At 42.8% G+C, this 17,576-nt stretch overlaps 1 long non-coding RNA gene across 1 annotated transcript; it reads right to left on the bottom strand.

Moving 5' to 3' along the window:
• Positions 1-200: 200 nt before the first annotated feature.
• On the bottom strand, positions 201-15,638 carry LOC110363477 (uncharacterized). Its single transcript, XR_010469932.1, has 5 exons — positions 15,507-15,638; positions 3,700-3,846; positions 2,953-3,112; positions 1,956-2,193; positions 201-1,093 (listed from the first exon to the last, which is right to left on the bottom strand). It is a non-coding gene; the product is annotated as an uncharacterized LOC110363477 (long non-coding RNA).
• Positions 15,639-17,576: the final 1,938 nt, after the last annotated feature.

The following is a 17,576-nucleotide window of genomic DNA, read 5'->3' as shown; positions in this document are numbered from 1 at the left end:
GGAAATGGTGCCACCTACTGAACCACCAGCCCCACCAGCCACCAGTGCTCGGGGTGAATTCCCAGCCAGACACGGAATCCACGTCCAGCATGTAAAAAACAGCATGTTTTGTAAGCAATGTATGTACAACACATATATAGAGGGAGAGAGGCAGACAACAGAAGTGTCAGTATGCCAGAAAAGATGCAAACTTAGGCTTGTTTAATGATAGCACTGTTTTATTATGGTGATGAGAAAAGACCTGAGTGTGGACCGAAGCACCAGCTGGACGCTGTGTATTTCGAGGCCCCACACTAGCTAGCAGTCACGTCGAGTCTTTGCTCCCGGAGTCTTCAGAATATTAATGAAGGAAAGAGTGTTTATTATTTTCAACACTCCTTCTCTCTACAAGGATAGTATTAATGATGTAAGGAAGTAAACAGTTCACTGAGCCACAGAGCTCTAACAGTTATTAATTTCCAAGGAACTATCCTCACACCGATCTAGGAACTGGAACATTGGAGAATGGTGTGAATAAATACGAACACAGACACACTCTGGTTTACAAATATCAGACATCGGTCCAGTTTGTCAAAACCGTTCCTTTTCAACAACTGCGTACTTGGACATTGACAACTAAATCCTTGAATATTTAGCCTGAATGCTGCCCAGGCTCTTTGCTGCGGTTGCTGGTGCAGGTGTCATGGTTGGGGCTACCGATCCTGAAGCAATCCAAGTGTAGGCAAACAGGGACCTACACCCTGCCTCAGTTTCCAGGTGATGTGGCAGGACTTCTGATACGATCAAGGTGGTGGCAATCAGGCAATCATGTCCCTATTGCTGTTACCTTTGCGGCATGCTGGGGCCTCTCTGCTGTTATAGTTTAGCATCGCTGGATGAAAAACAGAAAAAAGCCATAGCAAAACCCAGCACTGCTCCTGCATGGCCAATGAGTGCCTGGCTGCTGCCTGCTGCCCAGCTCCCTCCTGCTTGATGTCTGTTCCATGTGGCTCTTGACAGCCTGGCTGTACCATGGCTTGGCTTGAAAAGAAGAGCTGGCGACTGCTCTTGTCCAGGATACAGAGTGGTCTGGTGATCGGGGCACTCTGGAGATCTGGGAAACAGGAGAACATTTCTACCTTAATCAAAGGAAAGCTGAGAGCACGATGTTCCCCATCCTAAGTCATCCAGTACAAGATTCCTGCCTTTAGGAAAGAGTGATGAAGGAGAGGCACAAAGATGACTAACACTCCCAGTGGTTCCCTTACACTTTCCTTACACATCACAAGTAAGGGAGACAGGAGCAACCTCCTCGAATCTTTATAGTTGCCTATGCCTTTGCATTGACTGAAAAAAGAGATTTAGGTAGGTGTATCCGTTTCTTTTTCCATCTTCCCAGGCCCCTAAAATTTCAGCCATGCGTGCAAATTAGACAAACTGGGCTCAGACCACTGGCAGTATTCCTCATTACTCCTTTGTAGTAACCCATCAGGTCTTTTGGGGCAGTGCCAGAAGGACCAGACCTCAGAGAGCTCTGCAAAATCCAGGCAGAAAGGTGCATTTCAGGATTGGCTCTCAGTAGAGCTTAAGAGCACAATACCAGCTCAAGGCTGATCCTTACTACAGGTAAAATTCGATTCTGAAAAAGCAAAGAGGAGATTTAGAGGAAGAGTGTAGGAAAAGCTGAGGGACACCAGTTTGGGGAAAAATTCCTTTTCTCTGTTCTCTCTGGGTTACTCAGCTATCTGTCCGAACACTTCATGAGTGGGGGGAACTGGAGATGCTGGATCAGGTGAGAGGGGGAAGGGCCCGGGCTGGGAAGGAGAGCTGGACTTGCTATTTTTCTTGCTTTGGAGGAGGAGGAAAGCAGAGAGCTGACCCCAGAATAGTAAACATTGTCTCTTACAGTCTCTGCCGGTAGCTGTATAGATAGAGACTGGCCAATCTGGGGACCAGGGCAGTGCTATGCCACATACCTTGTCCAAGCGAGGCAATCCACAGCAAACCACCAGCTGTGCCTGTCTGTAAAGGTGACCCCAGAGGAAAGACAGAGGGGTAAGTTTCTATCTTGAAGAACGATTTTTCCCAAAAGCTCTGCGCTGGTGAGAGATTCATCTTGCTGGAGCCTTATGGAGTTATGGGACCTTCTTAAGGAAGCTCCACTGCGCACCACTATCCTTTTCATCTACCATCATCTGAGTTTGTGTTATCGACCTGTTGGGAAGGGAATTCAATTTTTCTTAAAGGGAATGGCTGGTTTCATTTTCTTATATATGAATCCACATTCGATTGCAAACTGTTTGTACATGGTACTGAGCACAGAGGCTCTAATCCTTACCAAAGCCCCTGGGTGTACCTTCACTTCAGGAACAAATAAAAATAGTGATTGCATTAGGTATCCATTCATCAAACCCAGGTGCCATCTAAGGATGATGTGTCTTACTGTCCCTCTGTAGTGCATTATCTTCCAAAACAAAAATAATTTCAAATAATAATTTCAGTTTCAGGTTGCTCAAAGCCAGAAACTCATAAGGGCAGGCTGTCAACTTTCTAGCACCAATTAATGTATTGATAAAGCTTCTGGAGTAGTGACATTAACAGCATCTTCTTACAAAGATACCTGCAGGTAACATCAACCCAATTAGTATTGAATCTGATATGGGGGAACTGGTGAGCCTGCCTTAACAAAATTACCAAGATATATTGAATTATTTTTACCAATATGGAAACTCACGTAAGAGCAAAGCACTGAGTGAGACATATTTGTCTTTGTTGAGCAAAGCTGAAGCACAGATGTTCCCCAGGCCATTCTGGCCCATGTTGGTGATAAATTCAGAGCTCTGGATGTTTCAAGTAAATACATCCTTAGCCACACTCCCTCTGCTGTCCCTACTGATTTTGACTTAAGGAACAGACCCTTGAAGCAAAGAGATACCCATCAACAGAAAGGTGATTTATGTAATATCTTAGTACCAAGGTGGGACTTTAAAAGAAGATGCTTCTCCCAAGGTATGGATTGGCACAAACCATTGGCACAAACCACGCATCCACTTCTACTCCTGTAGCAAAACCCAGTGGCCATGACGGTGCTTAACGTCCTTTGGGCTTACTCCAGTCAACTCAGCGATGTTAGCTGCAGGGTGAGGAGAGTGGGGAGTATGATCAGACAGGAGCAGTCATGGGGCATTTCAGTGTAATCAAAAGGAAAGGATGCCGGATGACAGAAAGTTGGGGATGTTTCCATCTTAGCTATATGTGGCTCTCTCAAAATTTGAGTGTACCCTTCAAACAGAGCTTTTAAAATTCTGATGTGCTCCAGTCATCCTCTGTCACTTTCACGCTCAATCCATATATGTACACACACATATATGTATGTATATACATATAGAAATAAAGAAACAAAGGAGTAATCAACACACAGAGTGAACAATCCTGCTCAGAGACATTGCTTTTGCTATTTCACTTGCTTTGGTAGGTTGTTACATTGTGCAGTGGTATCTTCTCACTGTTTTCTTTTAATTATCCTTAATTCTATTAAACAGACAAACATCAACTGCAAATAATGCATGCTTGATTATGCAGTGTTGGTGGTTGATACTGTATTAGCATCAGCTTTTCTTTTAATATTTTGGCAGCACACAAATGAAACTCCTACAATATGTTTAAATAGCCTCTATCAGAGTAATGGTCATGAAACCATCGCATGCACAGTCTCCTCACCTCTGCACACAGAAGGCCAGCAGGGGTGGTGAAAGGGAGCAGCTCCCATCCCAAATGATCTTCCAGACGCCCTTGCTGGATACGGATCTGATGGCAGGAGGATGGGAAATGGTTGCCAGGTGACCCCAGAGACAGGCAGGAGGTGCCCTCATGCAACGCAAAACAATAATTTTCAAAATAAAGCACAAATTCTCTGGGTTTTGTCATCATTATTATTTGTAATCGCTTCTGAGGATGGAGAAGGCTTGTCAGACCAGATGGGACCAGCATATATAATGAAGGACACAGTACATTGCACAGGAACCAGAAGTAGCTGAGAGCAATAGGGGCCCCAGGATTGTCACTATTGCATTGGTGATGAACAGATCCACAGGGAAGTATGTAAAAGATGCAGCCATTTTCACAAAGACATTGCAAAGACACCACAGGGTGAACAGTGTTTTTCACCTGCAAACACAAAAATCCGGTGTAATCTGGTAGAGCAGCCACTTGAAGCCACTCTTTACCTGTGCCATGGTAGACTTGGTCTGCTTATCCCAGGGGTCCTCTTGAGTTTGACTTTGTGTGGCACATTTGCCACAGAATACACAGTTAAAACCAGAATCACTTGTTTTACGTTGAACATTTCCAGGAATTTATTTTGCTAGGTGCTTTACTTTGTTTTATTGTCATTATTCTTTTCCATCTACATACTGCCTGTGCACAAGCGGTACATATTCCTGCCGTTACACAACAGATAAACAGATCCAGGAGCCATGTCCCCATTTCAGGGGCTACAGAACACCTCAGGATGGCCCTGTGCTTCAGCCTTGGCCTTGGCAATCTCCCATTCTTTACCAGCATCCAGGCAACAAGAAGCACTGAACTGATTCCTAGGGTGGATGTCAGTGGGCCCAAAGGGTGGCTGGGAAGTAACTAGACAGTACAAGCATTTTACAGTGAATTGGTAAAATTATTTCAAGGAGATTTGTCCTCATGCTAATTTACAGGCATAAACACTGCTTCAAAACATTGAATTTGCTTAGAATGAGACTATGAAGAGGATTTTACAGAATCATAGAATAGTTTGGGTTGGAAGGGACCTTCAAAGCTCATCTAATGCAACCCCCCTGCAATGAGCAGAGGCATCTTCAACCTGATCAGGTTGCTCAAAGCCCCATCCAGCCTGGCCTTGAATCTCTCCAGGGATGGGATTTGGCCCTTAATCTATGAGTACATACCATATCAAACACAACGTGACATGCAGTTCTCCTTCCAGACCCATGCAAAATACTTTAAATGAGTTGGACAAAATAGGTCTCAAGTCAGTCCTGGCCCTGCTTGGAGTGAGGGCTTGGACTAGGTGGTCTCCCAAGGCCCCTTGTCAGTGTGAATGATAATGAGACAATGCAGTGATAAGAAACCTGGGCACTTTGAAGTCCATGAAGCATCCTAAAGATCATATTGCCAAAAGTGCCAGGAGCAGAGACAACATTCTTCACCATCTTCATATACTTGCCACTAAATGAATTGGTTAAGAGCTTAAAACAGCTTCATGGTGCAGAAGCAGCTCCCTGCATTAACATGGCTGAGTCACGGAGGCCAAAGACAGCGGAGGGCTGTTCCACTAATGTGGGGTGGGCAAAAAAAGCGAATAATGAAGGAAAGCTTACACTGCCGCTGCCTTTACTCCAGGACTTGTTTCATTCTTGCAAGCTCTCAGGCAGTTCATTCATGCACAGGTGCAGCCATAAAGGGGCCAAATGTAGAAGGCAGGGTGTGACTAAGCCCAAAAATGAGCGACACAAATGCATTATTCATGCAGAAAGCTTACAATGCTCCATGATTCCTTTCTTCAGAGCAGATCGCTCCGCTATCAACTTCGGCTACATGATTCTTTATTTCTGACACCTGCCTTTGTTTCTTTTCTACCTCCAAAGTGAGATGACCTAGGTATTTACATGAAATATTTGCTCAGGCCAAATTTCCCAGCAATGCCAGGTAAGTCCCCGAGACTGTAAGGGAGGAGCAGTGACACAAGTGGTGACAGGGTCCAGCCATCTTATTAACACATCATCCGCCCCTCTGAGCACAGGATTCAGTACATTGACAGGAACTTTGCTAAAGAAACGTATTAAAAGAAGGGTAGAAAAAAGAGGGAGGAAGAAGAGACCACAGAAAGCAAAAAGGGAGGCTGAGGATGGGAAGAGAAAGGAACCTCCAATCAACACAAAAAAAGCTGGAAGCTTGACTTCCTTGTTGAAAATAATAGGGTTTTTAACAGTTAAAAGGTTTTAAAAGGTCATTATGCATTTAGCAGCAAAAGAGCAATATGAATTTCTAAGCAGCAACATCTGGAAGATCAAAAGAAATCATACTTCAATCAACATGAAAATCTCTGCTCATTACACGCAATCATATTTAGTTATTAATAGACACTGGCTAGACACTGACATTTTACACATTTCATCCTATGATGCGCCAGGGACACTTCTGGCATTTAGTTTATCATTTTCATCAGTGTCATGGAAAGAGTGACCGATATGACCCCAAAAAATCTCACACTGTCAGTCATCGTAAGTGAATTTATCAACACATACAAAATCGGAATCCACATGAGAGTTTTAACTGTTTGCATACGAAATTACTTCATTCTTCACGCTTCAAAAAAAATTCAGTTTTGCATAATAAATAATGATAAAGGCCAGCAGACAATTATATAGGTGGAAACAGTATGCATAATACTTAGATTTCAAATTTATTATGTGAATATATCCAGAAGTTGCTTAAGTAATCAGCTGAGCGGCTGTATTACCCATTGTTAGAGCTTAATACAAAAGCTCTTCAGCTTATATTAAAAGCAGCCCAACTTAAACTGCAGTTGGCACACATCCTATTAGTATTTTCTCTTTGTTAGACAGCTTCCAACTGATTCAGATGTGCAATTAGGTCAATATGAAAATCAAATAGTCTGTTGTTTCAATTCAGAAAATGAAGAGGTCTTTGGGAGGAAGGGGTCGGTCCAAAAATAATGTTGCTTCCAACATGATGACAAAAGGAGAGTGTTGTAAGCCAGCAGCTCTAGCCTAAACCTCCGTGTTGTGGTGTGAGAGGCAAGGCTCCTAGCTGAGAATCGGTGGATAAACTGGCATATATGATTTCATGACTGATTTTTGTGTGTAATAATTGCATTAAAAAATATAATGAGAGTGGGTTTCTTTCTAGTTTTACCAATCACTATGGCAAACATGCTGAGACCCTTCAGAGAGAAATGTGATTTTACTTCTAATGACAATTATTTTTGGACTGAATTGTAATTCCGTCCGTTAATTAAATCTGTCACTGCATTTTCTAACTCGGTTATTGCATCCTTTGATGATTTTACCAGAATTATACTTCTATTTCTGCCACTTTGCATTCTATGCTTTAATAATTCTTCAGACAAATATGCTAGGCAGTTGATTACATTTTGTGGCAGCAGTAATGTAAACCCTCTCTTGTGTTACATTGATTCAAAAATCATGCTGATCGCTGAACCAACAAGCTAGCCCAGTACCACTCTGAGCAAGTGAGTTATTCAGCGGAATTCAGCCAGGGACAGATTGTGGACATGCTTTTTTTGGTTATTAAATGGATATAAACAGTTACAAGCAATTATAAATGAAAACAAGATTCAAAAACAAATTTAAAAACAACTTGAATGTTCTAAAATTCATTTAGTTACCAGCAAAATGAGATCTTATCTACTAAATTATTTCAAGGCAAGTTGGCATGGGGTTATTATATATTAATGAGTTGACAGATTTTTAAAGATCTTGCAGTTTTGACAGCTTTAAAAAGTAGATTGTTTTTATGTGAATTGTGGCATTTTGCTGACCCAGAACTGTGGGCGCAGTGAGAAACTCACTGTTGGAATAAAGACAATGTGATCAAGATGGTCACAGCAAAAAAAACATCCAGTGCTTCCAAGCTATAGATTCCTCCAAGTCTTACTGTCTATCCAGACATCTGCCAGTCAGGTGCTGTGTGACGTGTATTACAACTCAAAATACTGATTCTGAAAATACCCACCACTAAACATAGCTGTTATGGCAGCGAGCAAGCCCTCTGGGCAATGCTGGGTTGTGTTTTCACTGTCTGCCCTGAACAGGAGACAGCTCGTAGCTGCTCTGTGTCAGGGGCAAAACAGGCAGTGATCACAGCTCCTCTCCTCTCTCTGCTTGCTCGAAGGAGAAATATTTGCTGTGCTTCTTTTCCTGGAATTAAAGTGCTTCTTTTCCCTCTCTTCTAAAAGTGAGGAATCACAGAGCCAGAACTCCATAAACTATCTACTTCTGGCTGCCATCTTCTTATCCAATCCAGTCCAAGCCCTAAGAAAATGTCTTTTGACAGAAGATTTGTATTAAACGTATTCGGTGAGATTTTTAGTGCCAGTTTAAAAGCATTTTCGTGTTTATTGTAGTGTTGGATTTTTTCAGAGTAACTGTGAGGTGTCTGAGGAACATATCCTGTGATTCAGCATTCGGTCATTTGGCTATGGGGATGGTATGAATTTCCTAGTAGTGCACTACAGGATTTCCAGGACACAGGCACCAGATAATCACTTCCCAATAGTCTTCCTCCTGCATTTCATTTAATTCATCCAAGTGGGCTCAATTTTCAACCCATTAACCAACAGCACAGGTGAAAATACATGTAGCTGTAACAGTTCTGCTCAGATTTGTAATGATTTCTCAGCCTCCACAGATTTCCTTTCTGTAAGTGGATGATTTCTTGAGATGCTGGGCTGCAAAACAGCATCGGATATTGCTTTAAAATCCTTTAAAAGACTGGGGAAATGGAGCAATGCTCATGTACCAGACTGGTGCTCAGAAAGGCCTTGCTGGGGTAGGAAGGAAACAATGAATGAACACAAGACTGTGTATTGTTCTACAATCCAGGCACTGAAACCGAGCACTAATTCGCCTTGTTTAAACCCTCTCCCAAAGGCTTTTCAATCATAAAAGTGCACTTGCAAATAACTGGACTTTATAGTAATAGATTTAAATCTGAATTGTTAAAAATTCCAAGGATTTGACCAAAAATAGCCAAGAATTCCTTGTAATGATGCTTTGCAGACTGAGGCACCCCAAGCAGGAAATGCTGGTGGAGATGAGCTCATGGTCTTGGAAGTGGAGTTGCAAGAGAGGACATCTGGGAATTTCTGCCTTATCGCCTCCACGGATTTTTGTAATGTTCTCAAGGCTTAATTTTGGCAATTTACCTCCTCTACTATAAATGTAGTTAAAAATTTAAGAGAGTGTTCACTCATGGGTTTTTGAACCAGGGTTTTTCTACCCCAGTAAACGTGCCATGCAAAATACTGATACTTCAACGTCTACTGTGCTCTGTGGAGAGGAGGTAAAAAGAAGAGTGGCTAAACAGGAAAGCCAGGGAAAGTTAAAGCACATGGACATGTAGAAGAGGTGGGACATTTGGCCAATTATTGCAAAATTAGACACGTTGAACAAAACAAAGCTGTTAAAAGTATGAAGTTGTAGGAGCACCATATGAGCAGGGCAGGACAGGGTTTGGTTTGAAGGGAAAGAGCAAAGAAAAGAAACACCGATCTTATAATGACCACTATTTATGCCTACTTAAAACTTTGCAAAATCAAGTGCAGAACTTAAAGTAGAGGGATCAGTAGGAGAGCAGCCTGGTATTGCAGTAAGGCCACCAATGTTCCTTGGGTATAGTAGGGTGTTGGCCCTTGTCCCCATAATTGCTTTCCTCCCACCTGCTCTGCCCCAGACACTGATGGGTCACAGCAAAGCACTGACTGATTCAGTGAGGACTGGACATGCTCTTCTCCTGGTAGAGAAAAAAACCCTGAGAAATCCTGGGGCACAGCATCCCCACCGGCTCAGTAATTAGGGTGGAAGCGGGGAGGAGAGGGGAGAGAGCAAGAGGGATGTCAGGCGAGCAGAAAAGCAAAGGGGCGAAAGCGATTGCCTCTCATCATGTAAACTGCCCTGTGACATCTGGTTGGGATGCTTGCAGAGCAGTGGGGTTCATGTAGGTAAAAGAAAAGCAGACGGATGGAGGCCTGAAGCAAGGCAAGGTGGGCTAGCTGTGGGAGGGCTGTCAGGAGGGATGTAGTCACTCTGAAATAGAGATGCCTCCGCACAAAACTTGTACCACTGCAACTCATTCCAAAACAAGAGTCATGCTGCTTCCAAAGTGGTTTAATTAAAGCAGAATCAAAATGTCAGCTAAAAAAACAAAACAAAACAAAACAAAACAAAACAAAACAAAAAAACAACACCAAACTTTTGTATAGGGACATAAAGCAGCTGATGCCATTAAAAAAAAAAAGTTACAAGAGAGGGAAAAACAAAACAAAACATTTCCATGTTGCCAAAGACCTGTCTCACTGGAGGGAATTTCAGTTGAATAGTTGCCGCTGTCAGGAGCTGGAGTTGCAAACTGAGCAGGGGAGCAGCAGGGTTCTCATTCTCTCGCCTTGCTGACCGAGGGCTCTGACAGTCCAGCTCATTATTTTCAAAGGCACAGCTCAAAGCAGTAGACCCAGAGCTTGCTGAGACCACATTAGTCCATTTACAGCATTTGTACCAGCCAGTAACTGGGATTCTGGCAGGGACTGAGATAAAACAGTCTTGGAAGGGAGGTTTAGTCAAGAGCAGTGCTGAGAACCACTCTGTTTTCACCGAATAGATGAAAAATCATGAATTCGATGAGAAATCCAGCACAAGGTTATGGGGGAGGCAGCACAAGGCTGGAAGGAGTTTTACTCCAACAAAAGAAGCCAGAGGTGTCCTTCTTCCACTGTTTGTTAGTGGCAGGTTTATAGACATTCACACGCACTTGGGAAGGGGGACTGAGGAAACTGAAGTTGTGATTGCCGCTGTTGCCCCAGGCTTGCTTGGGCTTCTGAGCAGTTCTTCAGCTGTTCCCTAGGACCTGAGGGAATGGCAGGAAAATGTGCCAGGGGAGGCTGAGGTTGGACATGAGGAAAAGGTTCTTCCCCCAGAGGGTGCTGGACACTGGAACAGGCTCCCCAGGGAGGTGTCACAGCCCCGAGCCTGACAGTGTTCAAGAAGAGACTGGACAACCCCCTCAGACACATGGGGTGAACTGTGGGGTTGTCCTGTGCAGGGACAGGAGTTGGACTCAATGATCCTTTTGGGTCCCTTCCAACTCAGGACATTCTATGGCTTTGTGAGTAGTTGAAAGCAGGACCCGTCTTTACCCCCATGCACACCACAGACCAAAGTCCAGGTAGCAGCTTAGGAGCTCATTTTGGAAATGACACCTCAATGACAGATTGGAACAACTCAGCTCACAACAAGAAGAAACTCAGAAAACCTGCAGTTAAGGCAGTTACTTTTGTTAGACATTGTTACAGCTTTTCTAGTCTAAAAACAACTGTAAATAAAATCTAGCAAAATTTCCTCTAACTGAGAAATTTCACCATGGAGCAAATTTTCATGCCTGAGTTATAAACCCAATGAATTCACAATACTACAATGATAGTAATTCACAATACTACAAGGATAGTAAAAACCATACTACAATAGTGCTATTGGGGATGTCTAATTCTGGTAGATGTTATTCCCTTTGTCTTATTATTGTTCCTTTCTTCCCAAGCTAGAAATAAAAATATAAGTTAAAAGGAATAAAAATGCCCACCTAATTGTGCAGATGCATAGTTAATTAATCACTTAATTTAACCCACTTAACTTCAATAAGAAAGAAATGCAATCTGACAGCCAAGGCAGCAATATTTTCCATTCACTCTAGTGTTTGAAAATATCTACCTTTTTTTTTAAAATAGTGCCTGCGTTCAGTGGATTGATGCTAATGTTCTTGCTTAATTTGGTTTTAGAAAGGCTGTATAACATTAAATAGGTAAAGCATGCACCCTGGATAAAAATAACGGTGTCATCATGTGTCTGGTAAATATTAACAAATTTTATTAAAAAGAAATATATGTATTTGTGGATAGCTGAGAAAATTCACTTTGGGCTGAAACTTGATAAAAAAAAATTATGTGCTTATGGCTTCAGCATATTCACCGAAACAAAACATTGAATTGTCTTGTTCATTCTATTTTAAATCTAAGATTCTGATGTTAATGGCTCTCCGCTATGCATTAACATAATGCAGCATTAAACAAGCTATGCTACACTGCCTCCACAACGCCTTTCTCTCCATCAGGGGGGAGCTGGGCACTGGGGACCTGATCTGTAGCTCTGTGCAGCCCAAGGCTGATTTGCTTGTTTTCACAGAATCCCAGAATGTCAGAGATTGGAGGGACCTCAAAAGCTCATCCAGTCCAATCCCCCCACAGGAGCAGGAACACCCAGATGAGGTTACACAGGAAGGTGTCCAGGCAGGTTTGAATGTCTCCAGAGAAGGAGACTCCACAGCCCCCTGGGCAGCCTGTTCCAGTGTCTGTCACCCTCCCTGTTAAGAAATTTCTTCTCATATTTAAGTGGAACCTCCTGTGTCCCAGTTGGCACCCATTGCCCCTTGTCCTATCACTGGTTGTCACTGAGAAGAGCCTGGCTCCATCACCCTTTACATATTTATAAACATTAATGAGGTCACCCCTCAGTCTCCTCCAAGCTAAAGAGCCCCAGCTCCCTCAGCCTTTCCTCACACGGGAGATGCTCCATTCTCTTCTTCATCTTTGTTGCCCTGCGCTGGACCCTCTCCAGCAGTTCCCTGTCCTTCTGGAACTGAGGGGCCCAGAACTGGACACAATATTCCAGATGTGGTCTCACCAGGGCAGAGTAGAGGGGAAGGAGAACCTCTCTCGACCACCCCGTTTCTGACCACCCCCCTTCTAATCCACCCCAGGTACCAGTGGCCTTCCTGGCCACAAGTGCACAGTGCTGGCTCATGGTCATCCTGTTGTCCACCAGGACCCCCAGGTCCCTTTCCCCTACACTGTTCTCTAATATGTAATTTCCCAACCTATACTGGAATCTGGGGTTGTTCCTGCCCAGATGCAGGACTCTACACTTGCCCTTGTTATATTTCATTAAATTTTTCCCTGCCCAACTCTCCAGCCTGTCCAGGTCTCTGGATGGCAGCACAGCCTTCTGATGAGTCAGCCACTCCTCCCAGCTTGGTGCCATCAGCAAACTTGCTCACAGTGCACTCTATTCCCTCATCCAAGTCATTGATGAATATATTGAATAGTACCGGTCCCACTACCAGCCCTTGAGGCACTCCACTAGATACAGGCCTCCAGCTAGACTCTGCCCCATTGACCATGACTCTCTGGCTTCTTTTCTTCAGCCAGTTCACAGACCACCTCACTACACTTGCTTTCCAGTCACCCCTGAACCAGGTGGCACCTGCGTCTCAACCAAGCCCTCACGTTCGGCACCACTGAGCAGGTTGAGCTGGTCTTGCTGCACCTCTTGCTCTACACACACTATCCATATGTAACGGCAAAGGTGGCTCAACCAAACTCAGGGGGAAGATAAACCTGAGATTTGGCCCTGAGGATGAAAGATCAGAGCCAGTTTGCTGAATCCATGTCCTCCGCAGAAGGCTTGGAGCTGAATTTACCGACCCTGATGTTGCCAGAGATGGCAGCAAGAACACCTTCTCCAAGTGCGGTCTCTCTTACCAAATCGTAGCTATGGCCCTCAACAACTTGTACACCACTGGCAGCAGCAGCAAATCTGCCTCCAAGGCATCTGGACCATGACTCTTATACAGCTATACGTATGTCTTATATATACCTTATGCATTACAGCCCTGCATGTTTTCTCTGCTCTTAGAAGTGGCCCTGTTTTAGGAAATGAAAGAAATGCTGAGATCCAAACACTTAGCACATACAGCCCACAAGATGAAGCATCACACACACGTGTCACATCGTGGTGGTTTCCAAAACAGGAGAAAATGAGGGATATTGGGGCCTATTAAAAAGGTTAGTAACAAAATCTCACACCGTATATTCAAGGAAGACTTTTAGGAAAGACTTAAGGAAAACTTCCAAGCAAAGCTCATTGCAATTACTGAAAAACTCAAAACACAAACATAAGCATGTGCTTAACTCTTGGATTGGGTCCAAAGCTGTAAAGAAATAATATCCGTACTAATGCAGATGGCATTTCTCTCCATAAACTATATTGAGCTACTACATTTGAGGACAAAACTACTTGTTGTTTACAGATGATATACACTCACACATTCATATATGTGTATATATATAAATATACACACATGTACAGATATATATGAGATGTATATATATAAATATATAAGTGCACAACATCTACCACCAAAAATGCATAAGATGCTTTCAACATAACATTCATGACTTAGACTGTCTACTCTGAGTTTTACAGATAGTGGATTTTTATCTCATTAGTGGCTCTGGAAAAATGTCATTGAAATAACTGTGTCTCATTCCAAAATGTTTTTTTAGTTATCAGCAGAAATATATTTTTAAAATCATTGTATCAGGCAAACCAAACTTATTCATGTACTAAAATAATGTATTTTCCTTTTGATGTTAACAATTTATTTTTTTTTAAATTAATTTTTATGCCATTTCTAGCTGAAATGTATTTTCCAATAAAAATACAGTATACTACCCTGGAAGTATTAAAAACAAGCACACTTTCTATGAAACCAGGAAAACAAAAAAGCCTCCATGAAATACAATATGTTGTGAAGTAAATATTTAGTATCATGGAATCTTTGTGGTTTAGCAGAAATTTCACATAAAATAATTCATCCAGTTTTGTCTTTTGGGCCTGGTATCTGGTTCCTGTTGTAATTTTGAAGTTGTAGACAGATTGGAGGAAGTTTAAAAAGTGTCCCTAGTCCCTCAGGTTTTTTTGAGCAATTATATATTTTGTATCGTGGGGGTAGAGACAATCGGAGAGGGAATACATATGTAATAAATGGTAGGTGGGCTGCATTAGTACTGGGAAATGAAATATTTTCTTTGGCAATAAATGTACTAATGACAGAAAAAAAAGTGGAAAGCTCACCTTCACTAAGCAGTAAGGGAAAAGGGAATAGTAGAAAAGGGAAAAGCTCAAAACCAAGACCCACCGCTGTGGCTACCATGATCTATAAAAAGCTGTACATCTCCTGCTTCACGCATACTGATGTCACATTTGTCAGAAACATCGTCCTCCTAGGATAAGAACTGGGGTTCTGGCAGTGCTGGGGTCTCCAGCTGCCTGCGGGCAACAGAGTTTGACAGTTCCATGTCCAGGGAGCTGAGTACGAAACTTGCCTTCAGGAGATGGAGACAGGTGAGGAAATCAAAGAAAGCCTAAAAATCGTTATTGCTCAAATGCATAGGCATAGAATTTAATTAATATTCAGCTGAAAAGATAGGCATGAGCATGTGGAAGATACCCTGAGCAGCAAATAAAAAGAACAGAAAGGCCAGGCTCTGCTACGATTTGTTTAATCAGAAATATAATGGGTGATGGTGAAGAAAAAGGTCTTGCTAGTAAGGCAGCATAGCTGAATCCTTATGAGGCGTAAGCTTTAGTCTCAGAAAGTATTTCTTGAAAAATAAATTCATATTGGCTCGAATACGGGCATTGTCACACAGAGTGACAACTGGCTGAGTGGCTGTAAACAAAAGGTAATGATAAATGACACCACATCAGGTCGGTGTGTCTGCGTGGAAGTGACGGCCAACAAGATACCATTGGGGAAAGGCTGGAGCTGTCACAGAGCCAGCCCGGTTTTATTTAACATCTTTGCTAATGATCTGGAAAAGGAAGGAGAAATGCACAGTATTTACTTCATTTGATTTTCAAGAAAAGAGGCAAGACTCTCACCTGCTCCTGGGAGACCCCTAATATCAAAGCCCTGTTATCCCCTGTCTGCAGGGAGACGGATTGCTCCGAGGCTGCGCAGGCGAGTGTTTGAGAAAGTGCCCGATGGTGGAGGTGGTGGCAGCAATACAAAAGAATATGTAGCAATTATCTGCCTGGCGAGGGGGCTGTACAGGAGCAATCCAGCTCTTGACGTAAGCAAAATGCAGTAAAGCAGATAAATAAATCTCTGTGTGTGGAGGGCAGGGGAAGGTTTTCAATAAACCTGCAGGGATTTTTGCTCCAAATTATTTTAAGTATCCGTGATATTTCCATGAGGGATTTCTTATCTTTTCCTTCCATTGTCAGTGGGTTCATTCACCTCGCAGAAATATGAGCAAAGAGAAAGAGGTGAGATGGCATTCATTACCTGAATGTTGAGGTTTTACATGACAAGGGGGGATGAAAAGAGTAGCAAGAGGGATGTTTGTGTGGGCAGAGCAAAGGAGAAGCAGAGGCAGAGAAAGGTAATGGTACGGGTTAGGCAGAGATCCTACAAAATATGCTAAAGCCAAAGGGAAAATGACTGTTTTCTTGATGCCTTTTAGATGAAGGCAGGCCTGGCTCTGCTGTGCCCTGCACGCCTTCCTGCCAAAACGAGAGCAACACTGTTTAAATGAGAGAGAGAAAAACTCAAGACATGGAAAATAGAGTAAATGGCAGACAAAAAGAATTCGCAAATAATCCTTCATGCTGGGGGAAGGGATAATCCCTCCACACCACAACAGGCCCAAGGGACTGAGATTGCTTCAGTCCACTCCTGTGGCTAGAGGAAAGGGGGAAAAAAGCAAGCAAGCTCTGTTGGATTTCTCCTACGCTGCGTCTGACTTTCGTTCATATAGAAGATGGCTCTTAGCAAGCTGTTCCTAACCACTCCCCTTATTTCTTGATCATTTCTGCTCTATTGCATAGGTGGTGCTATTGTCAGATGCTAAAAGCCATCAGGATTTGAGGAAGAAAGAGACAGAGCAAGACAAGGAAAACAAACAAAAAAAAATTAATCATTTCTTCAGGAATTCAGCAAGTGACTCCAGAAAATAGTGCATATCTATGCTTCTGTCCAGGGTCTGACAAACTGAGCATACTTTCACCTTTTATCAGTTTTGTCTTATTTTCCTAAAGGTATTTTTAAGAGTGCTTTTCACTGCTGCACTATAGGCCAGGGAATAATACCCCCATACACAGGGGAGTCCTGCCATTTCATTGTCATGTCCAGGGAGGGGTATGTAATTGCTGAAGATGCTTGCAATACCTTGAATATTGAAGCTGAGAGGTGGGGGGATGTTCCCAAGAGCCTCAGTCACATCTTCAGGTTGCACAAGTAGAGGAATAGCTGAGGTGAACCTACACTGTTTCATGGAAATCAGTCTTCTTGTTCCCACATCTGCCCTGATGCTGGAAGTAATGGACTTTCAAGTAACATCACTCGACATGGTTTGACAAGACACATGAATTCATAGATGCTGTTGGAGTACAAATAATTAATAAAGATGACCAAGAGTGTGTCTAGTAACGGCTTCAGCCAAGAACATCAAGCATCAGTATGCAACAGCCTTTTAAACAAATCTTTTCGCATTGCCATCATAAAATAAAATTGGCCCTTGACTCTTTAAAAGGTTCTTTCCCTCAGCTCTCAGTTGTATAAATACAATATGATTTCATGACTCTAGACATGTGGTACTGTCCAGAGCAGGCTGTTCTGTATCACTGAGATGCCAAAATTTGGCTTGCAGGAGTGGAAACACAGCAGGTAACAACCCAGCAGAGGCAGGCTGATGAAAGTATTTTACTCTGTTCCACAGTGTGACTCATGTTACAACAGAAAAATCTATCAGATTGTTGTTCTCTCCTTGTGAGCCAAACAGAAGGCAGAGTTGTTGTGCCTCCCTGAGACACAGTCATGACCCTGGGTCAAGAATTACCGACACAATGGACTAATAAAACTCTTCTCTTTGACTATGGAAATCAGATCATGCTAGAAAACTTCCACCTCTCTTGTCATAAGAGATTCAACAGTCAGAATTCAATCCTATT

The sequence above is a fragment of the Columba livia genome, chromosome 2 (genome assembly GCF_036013475.1).
Source record: "Columba livia isolate bColLiv1 breed racing homer chromosome 2, bColLiv1.pat.W.v2, whole genome shotgun sequence".
NCBI classification, from domain to species: domain Eukaryota; kingdom Metazoa; phylum Chordata; class Aves; order Columbiformes; family Columbidae; genus Columba; species Columba livia.
This window is presented reverse-complemented; position numbering and strand designations above follow the sequence as displayed.